Here is a 19,508-nt window from a genome sequence, read left to right on the forward strand (position 1 = left end):
AGGTTGACCTCAAAGTCCTGAGTTTAAGCTGCCCTCCTGTTTTAGTCTCCCGGGTAATGGGGACAACATGTGCCCATGGTATACACCATGGTGCTCAGTTTATTTAGTTCATTTTCAAATAATCACTGCCTTTTAATTAACTTTTTAATTTGAAGAAACATTCTTCTCATGCTTTCTCTTAATTGTTTAGCCGTGATTTCCTTTAGCTCTTTGTACATATTTATAGTAGTTGATTTAAAGTTTTTTGGGGGGCAGTCTAACATTTGTGTTCCCTCAGGGATAGTTTTAATAGACTACTTCCCCCCATATCAGCCATACTTTCCTATTTCTTTGCGTGTCTTGTGATTTTGTTTTTGTTTTTATTTTTGCTGTTGAAAATTGAGTACAATATTTAAAATACTCTACCATGACAACTCTGCAAATCAGGTTCCTTCCCTCCCCAGTGGTTGTTGGTCTGTTTGCTGTCTATTTGGTTAGTAACTTTCCAAACTAATTCTGTAAAGTGTGTGTCTTGTTGGTGTTGCTGTATGTGGTCACTAAAGTCTCTGCTTGATTAGCTTAGTAGTCAGCTAATTATTGGTTTCCTTAATGTACTGAAGAGTGTATCTTGTACCCTTTGCTGAAGTGCTGTGTGTGTGTGTGTGTGTGTGTGTGTGTGTGTGTGTGTCTGACACACTTTCAATTCTCAGGGAAAGAGTTTTTATTATGTAAAAAAGGAATTTCTTTTTATACCACGTGTCTTCTAAGTCTCAAATTAAAAACAATGTAAAATCCCTAAAACATTTTCAAACAACACTGCTTCTGTCTAGTCTTTACGTTGCCTTTGTTTAACAACAAAGTACAAACACAAAACGAAACAGAACTCTTATCATGTTCAGACATCCTGAGGACCATGGGGCAATGCTTACAAACACCTTTTCTCTCCACAAAATACTGCTGTTCACAGAAATAAATGTGTCAGGCTTGCATTAGACTTAGAATATAAATAATTGAGCATGCAGAACTCTTGAATAGACGATGTGTTTAAATGTCACTGTGAGTATAAGAAGTGTTACAGTGAAATCTCACTTCCAGTAATTCACTGTAAAAGTGCAATATGCCCTGCAGCATATGGAACGGCAACTTTTCAGAACATTTAAAAATATTCTGTTGCATTTGGTGTTATTTGGGTATACCCAAAGCATAATTAACATTTCATGTTCTTTAGAATTAGTAAAACTTCTAAAGACACTGTGAGGTGTATCCACAAAGACATATGCAGCCTAAGTGAAGATGGAAAGGTTTGAAGGGAAATTCACGGTTAGAATTTGATGGTCCAGCTTCTGTGCTTCATTTTAGGCATCTTAGCACGTCATATTTTACAGCGCAGCACGTGCCTAACTGCTGTCTTTCACAGATGCCTGTTTGAGAGAAGAAGTGGGAGGACGGATAAATAAAGGATGCCGTGAATACAAACACCGCATTAATTTAGTCTCAATATTTGTGACTTGTGTTTCCCACATCTCATATAATTAGTAATGTTTAATGCAATCAGCACATATTTAAGATGAATCAAAATTTCATAGCTAGGATATGCATTACTAATGTGTTCTTACAAAGTTTTTTGAATCTCATTCAAAATGTGGTATAAGATAAAATGTCAAATTGTGAAATGATAGGAAAACGCTCAAGGGTAAAGGGCAACTGGGATGTGGGAAAACAGAAGGGAAAGAAGGAGAACTTTTGTATGTGTGTATATACAGGATGGTTAACATAGTTGATCTATGTCTTCTATTTCTTTGCTGAAAGAAACTGTCAATAAGTCCTTGATTGTTCAATATTGCATGTCTCTATCTTTATGAGAAACCACTTTGACGATATCAATATGTAATAAAACAAACATTGTTAATTTCCTACCACTTTGTAACTCTGTATTGTCTGTACTGTTCTTTTGCTATTTTGTAAAAGGCTGTCTGTCTGTTAATGTTTTCCTCCATTTATTTAAAAAAAAAAAAAAAGAAAAAATGTCAATAGCTAGTGCCACTGTTGGTGCATGGGTAGTTCAGTGGTAGAATTTTTGCCTCCACACAGGAGGCCTGGGTTTGATTCCTGACCCATGGAGAGCTCAGTCACCTTTGTTACCACAGATATAGCTCAGTGGCACAATGCCTGCCTCGCAAATGCAGGGTCCTGAGTTAGACTCCTGGAACCAAAAAAAAAGAATACCTCACTGAGAGATCAAAATGTAACTTCAAAATCCATTTGTAGAGTACCAATCTAGCAATGATGGAACTACTTATCTTCTGAGCTATATCCTTATCTCTGTGCCCTATTGGACACTTGCTTTTTCAGATTTCCAGTGCTACAGTGACAGCACTGTATGCTGAACATCATCATAGGCAATTATACAATTTAGCTTTTAGCATCTGCGTGTCATGAAATATGCATCTCAGAGACCATAGGAGGGTCATTCATTTCTACGCTTTTTGATACACTTTGTCTTTTTGTTTTTGTTTTTTTGTTTATTTGCTTTTTTGAGACAGAGTCTCACTATGCAGTTCAGGTTGGCCTTGAGCTCACTTTGTAGCCCAGGCTGGCCTTGAACTTGCAACAATCCTCCTGCCTCAGCCTCCCAAATGCTGGGATTACAGGAGTGCACCACATCAGGCTCTACACTTTGTCTTATAGGCTCTAAAAAACATCCCTAGTGTTCTGAGCTTTACAAAGATTCTTCTGAAATGGCCTCTTCAGCTTGTTCACAGTCTTCCTCTCTTCTTATAAGGTTCAGAATTTGTCAAAGAGATCAAGCTCAGAACTAAAGGCCATCCTGGGTTCTTTATTCTCCATTCTTTCTTCAGGGGCACTTGGTCATCTATTTTGTTCCCTTGAGCCACTAAAACCAATTTCCTTTTCCTTGAGCGAAAACAAAGAAAAAAAGAGCAAACAACCAAAATAAATAAATGACGTGTGACTGAAATATGCAGTGAATGTTTAAATTAAAATAAATTTATTATATTAAAAGACATTGTTCCTGTGTTTGATTGCTGGTACCAAAAAAAAAAAAAAAAAAAAATAATTTTTTTTTTTTTTTTAAAAAAAATACACAAATATTACTGTGAGATATTATTAAGTTAAAAAAAAAAAAAAAAAAAGACACATTGCTATTGATCTTCCTCACAGTACTCTCCCTCCCTTTAAATACACTTATCCCATTGTTCTTGCCACTCTCTGGAGCAGTTCTGGAAGTACTCTTTCATGACTGTCTTTATGAGGCATGATAAAAAAAAGTAGGTAAATGCTGCTACCAAGTACAATTCAGTGGAAAGGCAGGTTCATAAAAACATAACTATGTGTCCTCATCCACCTTATTCACTGTAGTTGGTACGATGTCACTCTAGCTCTTTCCTAAAGTCAAAATAACCATGAAGGGTAAATGTCTTTAGTTGATTCAGGACTTTGAGGCAGCTGTGATAACACAGCTAAACATACTTACAAAAGAAGGCTTCCAGAGCTGCTTCAGAAAGTAGCAGGAATGATGGGCTAAGTGTGGTCAAAGAAAGGGGGGTTTTAGTTATCTAAGTCTATAAAATTGGGAGATCTTCGTGAAGGAGAGAGTTTAAGTTGAAGGCTGAAGAGGGCTAGGAGCTAAGCAGGAGCTAAAATGGTGAGTATGGTGGGAAAAGAAGAGAAATATGGAACACCTCTTTCTAAAAAAAATGGAGAAGAGTATTCCAGGTAGAGAACAGGTCACATACAATGAGAATGTTCTCTCTACACTGTAAACTTCTTTTTTATTATTGTGGTTTTACTTTTTACTATTTTTAGATTATTTTTCCTTTTTTCAATTTTGTGTCTCTGATTTCTGAAGGAAAGCTTGTCATTTAGTGGGTGTTCAGTAACTATGTGAAAAATGTAAGAGTGAATAGTTTTTCTTTTGACAGTTTTCCTAGAGACTGACATTCTAACTACTAGGTAGTCATGTTTTTAGTTCTAGGCCTTTTTGATTTGGGGGAGCTTAATTTAAAATCCAAAGAGCTAAGGCAGGCATGGTGGCTCATCCATGTAACCTTAGCTCTTGGGAGGCTGAGGCAGAAGGATTGATAGAGCTACACAGTGAGTTCAAGGCCAGCCCTAACTACGTAGAGAGATCCTGTCTTTAAAAAAAAAATCCAAAAATCTGGGGCTGGAGAAGGGGGTGAAGTGTAGCTCAGTGGTAAATTATTTGCCTACTGTGCAAGAGGGTTCAAACTCTTGTGCTGCAAGTAAATAAGTAGGTTAATAAATAAAATCCAAAGATCCTACCCCTAAAGAGAAATGTCACATTGAATCATGTGTAGTCAATAATAAAAACTTTTGATATAATCTTAGCTTTTGAAGGTCCACTGAGGCAGAACTTCTATCGGTGAAATCAGATGCTACCACATTTTAGCATTGCCTAAAATAAAAAGCTTTTAAAAATATTTTCTTAGTTATAATAATAAAATATCATTATTTGCTCACTTCTTTAAGATGGAATTAGAAAATATTGCATTTAATTTATTTAATATTGTTTGTGTTCATATTTTAAGTGGTCATAGAAGAAAAGCTATTTATTACTATATACATGAATGTAAGTATATGTGCATGTATATATGTATATGTGTATGCACATGTGTTTGTGTGTGTGTGTTTTGAGATAGGATCTCAATTTGCAGTCCAGGCTGACCTCAAATTCACTGTGGAACCCAGCCTGATCTAAAACCTGCAATCCTCCTGCCTCAGCGGCCAGAGTGCTGGCATTCCAGGTGTGCGCCAAAACGTCTGGTCTCTAACAAAAGTCTTAAAGATGTGAAATGTTGCTCTATTACTAATAATAAAACAGCATATGAACAATTTTACAGTCTATGTAGTCAAATTCCTAACTAAATAAATACAAGCACATATTAACCAATGAAACAAAACATTTTTAGTGTTTTAAATATTCTTTTTAACTACTTGTGTGTAATAAAGAAGAAAGAAAGAAAGGAAAGAAGGAAGGAATAAATAAATAAAATTTACAGGGGGCCTGTTTTAGATTAAGATCCTGTCTTGGGCCCCAACAGATCAGACTGAAAAGCCAAAATGGAGTTATTCACGTTTAAATTACACATCACCAAGCGGAAACTTAGCTGTGTATCTCACTTTCTGAGAAATCAGGACTAGAGAAGTGAAAGCCGAATTTCTAAGACAGGTGTAAAACTGAAGTTCTCTCTGCCTTAATCTCTATACAAATAAGTAACCTGAAATAATCTGATGTTAATACATTGGCTATTTTCTTATTGTTCTGTCTCTGTCCAGCCTTACAAGAAAAGTAATAATTTTGAAACGACTGATCTGCCTTTTGTTTTTGCTTTCTTGAAGTGCTTTTCTGACTGTAAAACCAAGTTTCATTTATTTATTTTTTCAGTAATAAGGATCGAGTTAAAACCCACCTCTTTTTCTTGACTCACTGGAATGCTTAGCCTATTTTAGGGGATAAAGTGTCTGATTCTAGAATCCAAAATAAAGTTAAAGCCAATTAAGATCTTTAAACTAAATGGTATACTTTTCTTCTGACACACTGAAGAAAAGAAAGAACTCTTCCTGCCACTTAGTATCGTAATAGTCATGGCAAGGTCAAAAACAAGTGAGAAAAGTCAGATAAAAAGCAACTCATTATTCACTTACAAAATGAGAATAAAGATCCTAATTTAGTATAATTAAAAAAGTAGTTTAGGCCCTTGGAATAAGAGATCAGCCTGACCAACATATCAGATAATCTAACATTCTTTTCTTTGACTTTGCATGGACAGATCTAGTCTCTTGGGGAAGTTATTTAGGAAAATGTGGCTCTTTACAGGCTAGACTTTCTCAGTTTTTAAATATGTTCCTTCCTTCAAACTGCTTAATTAGATTTCAAAAGAAAAGATTTTCATGTGCACTTGGACATAAATTAAAATACCTTCATAAATTCTTAAGGAACGTATAAAAACTGTCACTTTCAGTTATAAGCTATTGAAATTAGACAATGGCTTTTGCAGGTAAAATCATACTGCATATATACTGTATTCACAAAAAACTAAAGTTTGGGGCAAGAAAATAAAAGAAAAAGGAGAAATGGTGAGAGATAAAATACAGTTTATGCAATAAATTTAAGAGATAGTACTCACTTTATACTAGTATACAAAATTGAAATATATTGTTCGAAGCAAGGGAAAGTTATATTTCAAACTTCAAAAGTTACATGTTAAATTTATTTTAAAATGAGTTAGGACAATGTATATAGCCTCAATCTGAAAATAATGACAATGACCAAAGTAAATAAAACTTTCTCTAGTTTAACTAATTTTCATGCAAGTTAACAGTTTTTTCTTTATATTCAATTAATATAGTCTAAAAAACTCATCAGACAATTTTTGGCCTGGACTTTTAAAAAAGTTTCTTCTTTTCATTTTGTGGCTAATGTTTTCCTATTATCAAGACACTGCATGTTTTTGACACCCACCCACTCCCATCACAATATTTTTCAGGGGGGTTGAGGTCTGAGTGACAAGTACATTGATATAATTGAATCATCCTTCTGCAGGCATGTCTTTGTTATCAGATTGGTTTTCAAGTAGATTTATACATTTTAAAAGTGCATCCGTTGAACAAGATTAGTCTCTGCATGATATGACATTCAGCCTAGCAAGGGGTGACAGAATTTTATACTTTCGACATGTGAACCAGACTAGATAGTAGGCTGACACATTGCTAAGCACTTCTTTTCTTCCTGGTTATCAGATTAAGCCACCAGAATGAAGCTGAAAGAGGGTTGTCATGAAAGTTTCCTGGACTAGAGCCAAGTGGCCACCCCTTCTACGATGCCAGGATTTTCCCACCACCAAGCCAAGTTGGATCTTGCCTTAACATAAAAAGAATTCACAAAAACTGACAATTGAGAGGAGAAGTAAAGAAGCAAGTAGAAGTTGATGTTTTCTTGGATTTCTATGGTAAATCTAAAAGACATTCCAAAGAGAACTATATAAAATACAAGAAAAAGGTCTGAGGATGTAGCTCGGTAGTGCAGTGCTGGCTGACCCCGCGCGAGGCCTAGGGTTTGATTGTCAGCACTGGGACACAAGGCAACAAAACAAAATGAAAACAAGAAAAGTTGAACAGAAGCATTCTATCAGTGTAACTTTATAAAAGATGTCACATTGCTATATAAAAATAATCAGGTTATGTTCCTTCATCCAGATGTTTTGGGGCTGGGGATATAGCTCAGTGGCACAAGCACCCGCCTGGCAAGCACAAGGTCCTGAATTTGATCCCTGGTACAGCAAAAAAAAAAAAAAAAAACAGAAACAGATGTTTTACAAAGATATATTTATAATGTAATAACTTCCTAAAGGCTTATTGTTGGCGAAAATGCAAACAACCACAATTTAAAGAGCACTTTTTGAGGGATATAAAGAGTGTTGTGGACATTTTAAAATCTAAGAATCACATTCTACCACACAGTGTAATAGTACAAACAATTCTAGACATGTTTTATTAGCTTTTAAGGAAGTGAAATATGCCTTCCTTAAATTAAACCGCAGAGGATTTAGATAGGTAGAATGAAATTATTTGACTTGGAACTTAACCAGAATGTGGGGATATAAGCACACCTCCTTGAAAGAGTTTATAATCTCTAGTGAGGGCAGATGTATGTAAAGTGCCCAGATTTTGCATGTTTTTTGGAAAGGGATTCCCTTTTGCTTGGTGAAGTAACATCACACACAGATGATATGTATAACACCTCTGCAGGCCTTTTGGAAAGTTCTCTCCCTCAACTTCACACCAGTCCTCATGGCTCCTTACCTACTCATTTTTCCCAGTTTCCTCTTCCTCGCATAGCATGTATCTTCTTGGCATAAATTACACAAAAACAAATAGTCAGGGATTCAGTCCACATCCTTTTCCTCTGCTGCCTAGATTTCTATAGTCTCAAAGTCACTGGCTGCCTATTTTTAGTATTATTTTTGTATTTCAGTGCTAGCGATCAACTACAGGGCCTTGTACATACTTTAACAATAACCACGTGGTTCTGGGAGGTGTCATGCTAACTCTGATTTGTTCCTTTCTTTTCCAGTTAATTTGTCAACTTCCTGTAGAGTGTTGGATCAAGGTTCCAACCCTCATCCTGAAGGTCCAAAGGATTGATTATCCCTGGCTAATCTCTTTGTTGATTTTGTCTTTTCCTGTCCTATACTCACTTTTCTGCTTCATCTCCCTTATATTCCCTATTATTTCCCCAATGCAGACTTTTTCTTTACTCTTGATGCTTGAAATCTTCCCCTGTCCCCTACCCCACCCTGTGAAATCTTTTGGCTTTTGAGGGCAGGATCTTGCTGTGTTTGGCCTTCCTGAGTGCTGGGATTACAAGTGTGTGCCACTATACCTGGCTTTTAAATGTGTTCTTGCCTTAGCTTACTGCTTAATGAGAGAGAGAGAGAGAAAGAGAGAGAAAGAGGTAGAGACAGAGACAGAGAGACAAAGAGAGACAGAGAGAGACAGAGACAGAGACTGAGAGTCAAAACTAGAGTTGCAGGAGCTCTTAAAAGGACATCTGGCCCAATGCCTCTTCAAATTAAAATATTTTCTTGAATGTTTCTTAACAGAATGTCTTCTATAATGAGAAATTACTGCCTCTTCAGACTACCCATTTGACTGTTGGCAATCTTTGTTTACACTGTCCTTGCATTCCAAGGAAACTTTCCCCTTATAAAGCCTATCCTTCTAGGGCAACACAAAGTGCTTCTGCATTACCAGGGTACTTCGTAAATTTCAAAAAAAATTAATTTTGAAATAAGGCCTGTGTTAAGTTGCACCGGCTGCCCTTGAAATTGCAATCCTCCTGCCTCTCAGCCCCTTCTGTAGATGGGACTAGAAGTGTGTGACACTGTGACCAGCATCTAGTTCTTAAAATATTTATTCACAGCAATCATGACTTCTTTTGGTCTTTTTCTTCTCTAGGCTAATGAACTGTAAGGAAATCAGTCATTTTTCCTATATCATGTTATTAACCTTCTTTTTAAAATTAATTATGTTTATTGGTACATTTTCGGTATACATAATGGTCACATTCATCATAGGGAATTTGTACCTGTAGATACTAATCTTCTTTTTTTTTTTTCCAGTACCGGGAATCGAACTCACAACGTTGCGCTTGCCAGGCAGGCACTGTGCCACTGAGCTAAATCCCCAGCACTGATACTAATCTTCTTACATCATCTTGGTTTCTGACTCTGAGTCTTCATGCTTCTGTATATAATCATCTGACTCTCGTGACTTCCTGTCTTGGTCCATTTGGGCTGCTATAATAAAAATACTGTAGAGTGGGTGGCGTAAGCAACACATATTCAGTCTTCCCTGCTTTGGAGGCTGGAGGAGTTGTGTGCCAACAGACCTGGTAGAATTCTGGGTAGTTCTCTGAGGTCTCTTTTAGAAGAGCACTAATCCTGTGCATAAGGTTTCTATTCCTGTGACTCAATTACTTTCCAAAGTTTCTATTCCCTTAAAGCATCACCTTGGGGATTAGAATTCCAACCCATGATGGGAGCGGCACACAAACATTCAATATATAACATTTCCTTCCATCAATTTCCCAGTAGACATTTACTTCAGTGTAACACTTGCTTGGTTCTTTGTTTTGTGTTTTTCCTAACGTTTAAATTTATACATATCGCTTATGAACAATTTTGGAGCAGGAAATATGTTGGCTGTTCTATTTCGTTTGTATAACTTATTGTATTGGTCTCCTTTCTTGTTGTTGGGACAAAATACCCGACAGTCACAGCTTAAAGGAAAGCTTTATTTCAGTTCGTGGTTTTAGTTTTCAGTCCCGGGTCAGCTGGCTCCAGGGTAGAAATATCACGGTACAATCTTGGTGGCTGGGAAGCAGACCTTGCTGGAAAGAATGTCACGGAGAGATAGGCACACCCAAAGGCACACCCCCGGTGACCCACCTCCAACTGGGCCTAACCTCCTACCCATACATTCAGCTACAAATATCAGTGTGTTAAACCACTGATAATATGGCATCCTGTGATCTAATCACCTCTCCAGAAGTTGTTTAATCCAGTGACAATTATGATTAACTGGCACACATATTGTATGAAACAATAGGAAAAATAGGCAGGGCAAAATTTCAGCTCTAAAATATCAACATAGATATCAGGATAAGAAACATTTCAAACAGCTTTCTATTCAGAGAAATTCACAACTGTAGCAGTGTATTATTTGTTGTAATTAATAAGGATTTTCTCATAGAGAGAAGAGGTTATACCAGCATCCTTGGGCTTTGTAAGCATTGAAGCTAAAAATCTTCTCATACATCCAGACCTGTGAAGAACTCCACGTGTGTACGTTCTACTTTTACATTCAGAGATGGTATTGCTGTGGTTCAAGAATCATGGAACGTTTTTCAGTGTTGGAGATCTAATTCAGAGCATTGTGAATGAATGCTAAGTGAGCAGGCTACCACTAAGGGACAACCCCAGCTCAAGAATAATGTAAATGTTAAACTTGAAAGAAATTTAAAGGTCATGTAGCGAAACCTGTTTAAAAACAGCTGACCAAACAGAGGCAGACAAAGTGAGATAACACAAAGTTACTGTTGATTAACAACTGGGAGAAGAACCAGAGTTTCTAAATTTTAGTCAGGGATTCCTTCCCTTGCACGGAGTTGATCCTTAAAAGGAGGAAATGAGGTAGGAGTCTTTCCATGCGTGTCTTCATTTACAGTGTATTCTCACTGCTTATGCTAGTAAATGAAAACTGTTTGAGATTTCCTGGACAAACGCTGTGACCATTATCTGTGATTGGATTGTCAACTTGATTGAATTGAAAAATACCTAAGAAATTAGTAAAGCATGCTTCTAGGTGGGTCTGTGAGGTGTGTCCAGGAATGATTGGATTATGAGGGTTTTAACTCCATCAGTGGGTAAATCCATTCTGGGACATAATTTTGTAGCATTATTGGGAGGTGACCAAGAGGTTGGGTCCTAGCTGAAGGGAGTAGTACGTGGATACATTAGCTTGCTGACTAAACCTGGTCCTAAGGTCTTTCCTCTGGCATAGTCTTGCTCTTTCCACTTTCCAGATGCCAGGAGGTAAACAATTTTCTTCTTCCTTGCTTTTTTGCCATGACGTTTCTGCCTTGCCGTGGGCCCACAGCAATGAGGTTGGTTGACGATAGACTAAAACCTCTGAACCTGTGAGCCCAAATACGTCTTTTCTTCTCTAAGTTTTCTCAGTTATTTTGTCACAGCAATAGAACGCTGACTTGTTAAATACTGGAAACTGGCTGTTGCATGAAGGACCCAGGAATTCTGTCCTACCATAGGTTCACAGGGATCTAGACTGTTCCTAAATTTCTGATTTACTTCTTACTCTTGACAACCTATCCTAAGGCAGGCAAAGAACTTTTAAGTCCTCTTTCTGGGACACTCGCCTCCTGAACTTCAGCATGTCACTGAAAGCTTCATCTGCTTCAGTAGAACAACAATTCAGAAAGTAAAATCTCTATACAAGGAGCTCAGTACCTGGATGGGGATAATTCATTTGAAAGCATTTTACTGAAAGTTTAAGAACTTTCTTATAGAGAATGTTCTGCATTTATTAAATTTGATTAGGATGATCTGAATGACATAACTAATTGCAGGCTGCTCAATTTTCTGCTGTTTCTCAATCAGTGTTAAAAATCAACCTAAGGAACAAACAGTCCTTGGGATAAGTCTGAATCAGTACAATTGAAATATAGTAACACTAGGGTAATTTAAAAATCATAAATGGCCCACATTAATATTGCTTGGGAAGGGGGCATCTTATCAAAAGTTTCTTTGTTGAACTGAGGCTTTTTTAAAAGCATAAACCTTTGAATAACATATCTGTTCCTTAAAACTTTCGGGCAATTAATGTGTTGGGTAACACACGAAATAGTGGAGACTATAGAATTTCATAATGAGAATTTTATAGTCAGAGAAGAAAGTCCTTGTTACACTAGCCTTCCTGGGTCATTTTAGTATAAAATTTCAATGGGATGGGATTATAAAGGTCTTTTGTGATTATTCATAGTAAACCTAAGAGGCAGTTCTCAGAATTATGACAAGTGACAAAAGAAAGTCTCACTTAAAGCAGACTTTCTAAACTTTTACTCTTTGTCATATAAATGATTGTAGTGAATACAATTTGTCATTAACCATTTAACTGTCATTAACCTTTTTTTGGAATCTGAGTGTCCAAAGGCATGGAGCTCTTAATTAAAACATAAAAGTGTTTATTAGTGTTCTCATAGAAATGTTTTTTGAGGTGATAATTATTTTGCTTCTCTTGCTACATAACAAATCACTTAAAGGTTGGCAGCTTAGAAGCAAAGTTTTTTTTTTTTTTGTGTGTGTGTGTATGTTTGAGACAGGGTCTTGCTATGCAGTTCAAGCTGGCCTTGAGTTCACTTTATATCCCAGGCTGGTATTGAACTTGCAACAATCCTCCTGCCTCAGCCTCCCCAGTGCTGGGATTACAGGTGTGCACCACCGTGCCTGGCTTTTTGTTGTTGTTGTTGTTTCAAAATTTATATTTGTTCATAAGCCTTCATTGTGGGTTAAATCAATGAGTTCAGGTTGTCTTTACTCCATTAACCTTCAGTTGGGGAGTCTGGAAGACTGGATGCAAGGACCATCTGAAGCCTTCATTACCCATGGATGCTGGCTGTTCTCTGGGACCTCGACTAAGGCATTGGTGGAATATTATATGTGGCTATCCCATGTAGGAATATCCCATGTATCCCATGAGGAAGCCATATGGCTTCCTTATAATATGGTAGCTGAGTGCCAAGGTTGAGAATATAGAGGACCATGTAGAAGCTGCATCATCATTCATGGCTGCTATAGTTTGGGTATGAAATACTACTCAAAGGCCCAGGTTGTGGTGGAATTCTTAAGAGGTGGAACCTATTGAAAGGAAGCTAGATCATTATGTAGGATGGAGGGATGCATTACTTTGACAGAGGTGTTGGGACACTGGTCCCTTCTTGTCTCTTTCTTTGCTTCCTGCTTACCAAGAGGTGAGCAGGCCTCCTCTGTCATGAGTTCCCTTTATGCCGTACTGTGCTGCCAGAGGCTCAAAGCAACAAGATCAACCAACCATGGACTGAAACCTCCAAAATTATGGGGCAAAATAACTTTCCCCCTTTTTAAACTGATTTCCATCAAGTGTTTGTTATAGTAATAGAAAATTGATTTCCTTGTCACTGGACAAAACACCCAACACCCATAACTTTAAGGAAGAGAGGTTTATGGCTCATATTCCAGAAGTTTCAGTTCTTGCATGACTGGCTACATGATGAAAGGGCCTGGGCAGGGGAAAGCTGCTCACCTCATGGCAGCCAGGAAGCAGGAGCCAGGAAGGGAGGGGTCAGGTAGGGAGAGATACCCTTCCAGGTTGTGGTTCTATCCAGTGCGTCAGGTCCCGTGAACGAGGTGCCCGCAGATGGTAAGGAAAAGAAAGAGAGACAAGAAAAACAAGAGAGGCAAAAGTCTGGGATCAGGGGGCTTACAGCCTCTTGGACTGCAGCCTTGAATACCAATTTCAGTCACCTTTTATTGAGCGAGAACCTAGGGTGTAGCTAGTACTAATGGGTGGATACCAAACGTTTTAGCAAGGATAATCAAAGGATTATCCTTTTGCATATGTAATCCAGAACACGCCTGTAATCTCAGCACCCAAGACACGCCTATAATCCCAGCACTCAAGAGGCTGAGACAGGAGGATCGTAAACTCAAGGTTAAACAAATCATTGTGTCCTTAATGCATTCTAATCAAAGAATGTCCTTCTCCACACCAGGTCGTGCCTCCAGTGATCTGCCAATCCTGACCAGACCCCACCTAACAGCAGGCCAGCTATAATGCTCCCATAATCTAATTACTTTCTAAACATGTGAGGCTGTGGGGACCATTTTAGATCTAAACTGTAACAGCTGACTAATACAGTGTGCTTTAACAGGCCTCTAATATTGCTCTCACAGAGTCACAAGTCCCGTCCACCCAGTTTTAGTATAGATGCTGCTGAAGTGAGCATCAGTCCACCTGGTTTTAAGGGTAGAAAATAGCTCTCACTGAGGAAATATCTCTCACTGGAGTGTCCTAATCTCCAAGTGGAGGGGTGTCAGCATCATATGATAAAAACATTTGGGTGGACTGTTGCAAAATATAATCTACAGTTGTAATGGGAAATCCACCAGATTAACTGTTGTTCAGTGTTTTACTTGGAAAGGACCTAGTCTACTTACATAAATGCAAACTTGGCTGTAAATCTGCTACTGATGTGATTATGTATATCAATCAAAGTCAATGTAATTCTTGCCTAAACAAAGTCAAGTAATAAGAATAGGAAGAAATGTATATACGCATATACAGGATAGCTAACATAGTTGTACTACTGACTTATATCACTTTATTGAAAGGAACAGTTAATGAGCAATTGTTTGATCCACCTTGCATGTCTATTTTTGTTTTCCTGAGAAACTTTGAAGTCATCAATATGTAACACAACAACCATTGTTAATTTCCTGTCACCTTGTCTGTAATTCAGTATTGCTTGTATTGTTCTTGTGCTATTTTGTAAATGGATGTCTGTTTGTTAATACATTTTTGTTCTTTTATTTTTTAAATAAAAAAGAATAGGAAGAAATACGAATGAGATGATCAATCACATTGTTCTCTTTCCTGAGAGATATTAAAATTAGGAGCCAAAGTATTCTAAATGACTCTTCATCAAATTACATAGCAAGTAAACAGTACCAACTGGCCTCTTTTCAGTGTGATATTTTTGGGGGACAGATTGCAAAATTTGTGGTCAAATATACAGGCAATGCTGCTGTGTGATTGACTCATACTATAATTCTCCAGGTGAGCAGCACCTCTAACCTTATAGACATATTGAAGTGAAGAGAAAAAAATATTTCCTTTCTGCTTTACCCAAATTCTAATTTGCCACTCTTAAGAAAATCTAAAAACCATCTCACATGGCTCAAATGGTTTTATGCTTATCTTCTCAGAGTTTTTCTAGATTTAGGTTCCTAAATAATACATTGACACTACTTATATCCTGTCTTCTGCTTTTCAAAGAAACAGAGCATGACAGGGCAGGGAAGAGGAAGTCTACACAGCTCACCATTCTACATGACTCCTAGCGACAGCCTCTTGTACCTTTCCAAATGCCACCTTTCATGTTGATGCTTTTATTCTGCTTTAAATTTGAGTTGTAAATTTTCTTTGCTTTGAATTTTCCCTTGGGGTTTAAAGATGTCTTACCCTTTGATTTGTCACGAATATTTTGTTGGTGCCTCACAGCATTTTGTAAAGTGGATACATGTCTTCTCCATGGGTAAATGTCCATATGGGTCCCTAAGTTGTACATACACAGGAAGCACTCAAGATGACACCGAGAAATGGATAGTCTACAGATCCTAGAAGTTATGAGGACACTAACAAGGGGTGTCCAGCCAGCCTGGGTATCCATTCAAGCCTGATGGACAAGGCCAGAAAATCAGTATTTCATGCAACTTTCTTTCTTAAAGACTACTCTGTTCAAAAATGACAGTTCTCTTTAACCTAGGTGGGAACTATGGTATAAAAGATTTCTAGATGGAGCTGGGCATGGTGGTGTGCGCCTGTAGTCCCAGCTCCTCAGGAAGCAGAAGCGGGAGGATCACTTGAGCCTAGCAGTTTGAGATTAACTTAAGCAACATAGTGAAATGTCATTTGAATAAGTGTTAATTAATTTAAAGATTCCAGATGGGTTGAATACATCCAGGAATATTGGAAACTAGGCTTTGATTTCTTGAGTACCAGTATTATTCATGGTAGTCAAAAGGTAGGTCTGAAATGTCCATTAACTGACAAATGCATAAATAAAATTGAGATACAATACAGCAGGATATTATTGGGCAGTAAAAAGGATGAACAGGCTGAAAGTCCTCAAAAAAATCCACCTACTTACCATCTTGCAGAAGCTGATGTGGAGGGCTGGGAAGGAGGCCAGTGCAGTATCACCTGGGCAGGGGCTGCAAGCATCAAGCAAGAGAAGACTCAGTGAGCGTCACTACTGCCACACAGGGCTGAGAAAGCCCTGGCAAATCCTGTGCCTTCCCATGGAGCAAGAAAGTGCTATAAATTCTGCTGGACCAAAAGCCTTAATCTCAAGGTGGGAGGGAGCCGTCCTCACTGAGGCAGTATGAAGTTCAAAGGTATCAGTGTCCGCATCAAGGTGCCAACCAGACCACCTCATACCAAGGTACCAACCACACTTGCTGTCCCACTATAGTGGAAAGGGAGTGCGGTGCTGAAGAGGCACACAAACATATCTGGAGCACTTTCCACATGCTGAGGGCTGTTTGAGATGCTTCTATGAATTAAGCCATTCAAATCCTCGTTACTGTTTAAGGACATTCAATTTCTATCCCTCATCTTACAGTATGATAATGAGAACATGGAGCAGAGAAGCCCGTGCCCCAAAATTCTACAGTTGGCAAATGGAACAGAGCTTTTTGCTTAAGTGACTTTTAACATCACAATAAACAGCACGTGGGCCAGACACACCTCTTTCTGGGTGGTGGAGTTCCAGAAGTTACAGAAGCTTCTCACTGTGCTCACACAGGTGGCAGAAACTCTCCGCCCTCAGATTGACTGAATGTTTGTCAAGCTTCACTGAAAGGGACTTTTTAAAAAAGATAACACGATAGCATTTTTAATATATAGTTAACATACGATGCAACCCACCTATTTAAGTATATAGTTTTATTGCTTTGTTTGGAGACAAGGTCTTGCTCTGTAATTTAACCTGGTCTCAAACTTACAAACGTCCTGCCTCAGCCTCCTGAGTGTTGGGATGATGGGAATATACCAGCATGCCTGGAAAGTATATGAGTATAATTTTGTAGAGTTTTGTTTTTAAAAAGTGGCTTTTCTTATATTTACAAAATTGTGCCACAGTCAGTTTTATAATAGTTCCATCACTCCAAAAAGAAAAGCAATTTGTTCATTAGCTGTCATTCTCTATTCACCTCCAATGCTAGGCAGCCACTAGTCTACTTTCAATCTCTAAAGGTTTGCCTACACTGGATAGTCTATATAAATGGAATCATGCATATGTGGTTTCTGGTGACTGGCTTCTTTCACCTAGCGTAATGTTTTCAAGTTTATATCCATGCTGTAACTTATTATCAGTACTTGATTCCTTTTTACTGCCCAATAATATCCTGCTGTATTGTATCTCAATTTTATTTATGCATTTGTCAGTTAATGGACATTTCAGACCTACCTTTTGACTACCATGAATAATACTGGTATGAATATTCATGTCCAAGTTTCTATGTGGACAAATATTTCCATTTCTTTGGAGGTAATATTTATAGTCTCTATGTCCATGTTATTCACTTTCTCATTCTTTGCTGTTTCTTTTTACAGAATCTTACTCTTATATTATTTATTTTACATGTTATATATATTCTACAGCCATTCAATAAAATTGATTTAACCCGGTTTTGTATGCGGCACTGTACTGGATGCTGGAGATACAAGATAAACTAGTGTTCCTGCCTAGTTCAGGAGGAGGACAGTGGTCGAAGCAAACATAGAGTTAGAATATTATTAATATGGATCATAGCAGAGACAAACGGGGTATTCTGAAGGTACAGAGAATGGGAACTTATTCTTGCCAGAGTCAAGGATGTATCACAGCATGTGTGATACCCATGGAACTCCCCTGAGTAGTAAAGAGAGCCTGGGGACAGAAGGGCACTCTAGGCTGAAGGGACAGTATGTGCTAATGTCCTGGGACAAGAAGAGCACAGCTGGGTTTGAAACCATGGAAGTAAGAGCTGTGGCATACGATGCCTCCAGTGGGGAGGTAGAGTGGTGGCAGGTAAAGTGAGGAGCCAGGCAGAGATGAAATCACAGGGTAGCTCTGAGGTCTTTCTGGGGGTCTGGATTTAAAATCTGAAAGATGTTACACTGGAGGATTAATTATTACTAGAGCATTAAGGACAACATGAACTTCTGAAAAACTGAAACTTGCAAAGCACTTCTGAAATAGCTTTATTATTATATTTCACGATAGAGGGCTTGACAGCCAGACAGCCTAGGCTTGGTGGTTGAAAGAACCTCCTGCAGAGGAAGAAGGTTTCGCCCAGGTGTTACTGTTTTGCTGGCATTCCCCATTTGGTAGTGCACGTCTCAGTACAGAGCGCTTTAACTTCTGTTTTGTTCTTGAGGGGCTCACTTTGCTTTATAAAGTTCATGACCCCACAATTACCTTTCCGCAGTTTTGATATGTTCTGCATTAAGCTCTATAATGCCACACAGAAATTAAAAACACCCATGGAGTCTTCTTTGAAGATCTGTTTCAGCTTCTCTGATGCCTCCTTCTTTGTTTAGTTCTGCAGTCAGCATTTCTGTCAAACGGAGTACCTGATGGCCTCACATCCTTTGAGGGCAGAGCTTTGGCTTGATAGAAGGACCTGCTTACAGAATCTTGCCAATTTTTACTCAGAGTTTTGCCTTTAACAAGAAAAAGTCAGAAAAAGAAGAAATATATGTATATATAAGACAATGAAGGAAAATTCCACAAAGGAAGGTAATAATATAATTAGTTCTGACAGAGGGATGCTATTTGGAAAATCAACAGAAAAAACAAAATCATTGGTTTTAAATTTTACAGATATATGGACACAATAATCCAGATGAGTGCATTTTCATTATTAATATATAAATTAATAAGTCCTAAAACAATCACAGAACTGCAAAGGACCCCAAAAGGACCCACAGCACTTTATAGCTTGCAGCATAGGCTATATAGTCCTACACATTTAATTAGAAAACTCTGGAACTTTCCTTATATGTCTGCTAATATCATAATTACAAATACCCTCTCTCCCATCCAATCTTCCTTTCTTAATGGTTAAGATCAATGTCTGTAAAAAAAATTAAGTTATGCTATGGAGATGTATAAACTCCTCATATGTAATCATATGTACTGCAAACATGTACTAGTGAAAATTTTAAAAATCACATAAGGATCAATTCTTTCATTTTAATAATTATGGACTACAGAGTTCACTATAATTTACCAAAATTCATGTGGATATTCAAAAGTTAGTGCTATTTCAGCAACAACAAAAAAATTTAATTCAAATTCAACTAGATCAGTTATTGGTCAGTTTACACTAGAAAACAGAAAACAGTTTGTACTGGGGGAACTACTGATATGTTTGTGGTGCACTGACAACTGGTGGACAGCTTGTAACACCCAGCTGAACTGAACTAGTGTGGTGCTGGGTGTGGGAGGCCCACCTGAGGACTGTTGCCAGCAGCATAAGAGGCAGAACTGGAGAGGAAGAAGTTTGGAGGTTGTTGGGAGCTGGGAGAAGCTGCTGGGAAGCTGTTGGAAGTTGCTGGGAAGCTGTTAAGGAGCTGTTAGGGAGTCGCTGATTCTCTTGGGCTATTCT

The 19,508-nt window shown here is 38.0% G+C and overlaps 1 pseudogene; it reads right to left on the minus strand.

The window, feature by feature from the left end:
• Positions 1-19,508, minus strand: part of LOC106149177 — a 40,235-nt pseudogene that overhangs the window by 5,291 nt on the left and 15,436 nt on the right.

The sequence above is a fragment of the Chinchilla lanigera genome, unplaced genomic scaffold (assembly GCF_000276665.1).
Source record: "Chinchilla lanigera isolate Chin_1 unplaced genomic scaffold, ChiLan1.0 scaffold00038, whole genome shotgun sequence".
NCBI classification, from domain to species: domain Eukaryota; kingdom Metazoa; phylum Chordata; class Mammalia; order Rodentia; family Chinchillidae; genus Chinchilla; species Chinchilla lanigera.